The sequence below is a fragment of the Echinops telfairi genome, unplaced genomic scaffold (assembly GCF_000313985.2).
Source record: "Echinops telfairi isolate 266 unplaced genomic scaffold, ASM31398v2 ScPeMD7_7458;HRSCAF=8496, whole genome shotgun sequence".
In the NCBI taxonomy this organism is placed as follows: domain Eukaryota; kingdom Metazoa; phylum Chordata; class Mammalia; order Afrosoricida; family Tenrecidae; genus Echinops; species Echinops telfairi.
In genome coordinates, this window is record NW_022111358.1 from 27,436,551 (window position 1) to 27,438,070 (window position 1,520).

At 51.1% G+C, this 1,520-nt stretch overlaps 1 protein-coding gene across 1 annotated transcript in view; it reads right to left on the reverse strand.

Moving 5' to 3' along the window:
• PGAP3 (post-GPI attachment to proteins phospholipase 3) overlaps positions 1-1,520 on the reverse strand; it is a 34,408-nt gene that overhangs the window by 27,655 nt on the left and 5,233 nt on the right. The window lies entirely within an intron of this gene.

Genomic DNA, 1,520 nt, shown 5'->3' on the forward strand with positions numbered 1-1,520 from the left:
CATTGCTCTGTTCCCCTTGCTGTTCTGTTGCATGCCCTTAGTGTTTTGCCTCAGTGGGTTTATCCCCTTTCTTAACAAGACTTCCCCAATGTTTATAGGCTTCAAGCCCCACAGAGCCCAGATCTGCTCCAGTATAACCACAATTGGCACTATTTATTGAGTAATAATTACTATATGCCTAGTATTGGGCTAAGGAGCTCTGGTGGCTTAGTGGTTATGTGTTGGGCTAACTGTAAGGTCAGTAGTTCAAAACCACCAGCTGCTGCTACGTGGGAGAAAGACTGGGCTTTCTACTCCTGAAAAGAATTACTGTCTTGGAAACTCACAGGGGCAGTCGCACCCTGTCCTCTAGGGCTGCCATGAGTGGGAATTGATTCTATGGCGGTGAGTTTGGTTTGGAGCTCTGTGCTTAGTGCTTCAGGAACATGGTTCCCCGGAACCCCTAGCCCAGCATGCCAGATGCTATCAGGGGCCCTTCCGCAGAGGAGCAAACAGATGGAGACAGGCTCAGTCGCTTGACCACGATCGCACCAAGTAGCAGAGCGGTGAGATTTGAACTCAGGTTATTTTGATCCCACGACCCCTGATGCTCTCACCACCCCTACCCCCTGGCACATGGAAGCCGTTTAAGAAGTGCCTGGTGACACAGTGGTTATGTCTGGGGCTGCTAACTGCAAGGTCAGCAGTTCGAAACCACCAGTTGCTCCGAGGAAGAAAGATAGCACTTTCTATTCCCATAAGAGTTCCAGTCTTGGAAACCCACAGGGGCACTATGTTTCACAGGGTCACTATGAGTAGCATGAGTGTCCTTTAGTCTCTGGACCCCAGTAGGTGTCTCAACCCTCTTGACCAGCGCAAGCTTAGCTCTTAGGCTGGGGCAAGCCAAGTAGATTTGCTAGATTTTGCAAATAAAAATCAGAATGCCCAGTTCGATTTGAATTCAGGTAAACAATGAGTACTTTGTCAGTATAAAACGTCCCACACATTCTTTTGTGTGTGGGGGTGCCAGCGAAAACATGTCTTCCTCCATCCTTATCCCCCCCACCCCACCACACACACACACACTGGACCTGAAGGACAGGATCGGGGACTCCAGGTGGAAATTGGAGCGGGGAGATGGAATTGAACAGAGTCATAAAAGGCCAAGGACCGGGGAGACACGTGGACTGAGTCAGGTTCTCCATGCCCCATAAAGAAATAAAAGGGAGGAGGGCCCATCCATTTGAATGGCTCACCCCCGCCCCCGCCCCCAATTGCTGACCTCCTTAGGACCACGCTTTTCAGACTCCAAGATTGAGAAAGGTAGTCTGTGCGGGAAAGCACAAGTTCCAAAAGCACGCACCCCTCTGGGCAATGCTACTGGAGCGTGAAGTGGGAAACCCACGATTGGGTACCGAAACAAGCAGCCATGTGATCGTGTAGGACACAAACTCGCCAGGAATGTTTAAGATGAAAAAAAAGGGGGGCAACTTTCAAGAGCGTTCAGGGTGGCCGGGGGCCCCGCACGCGTCTTGGCCCGC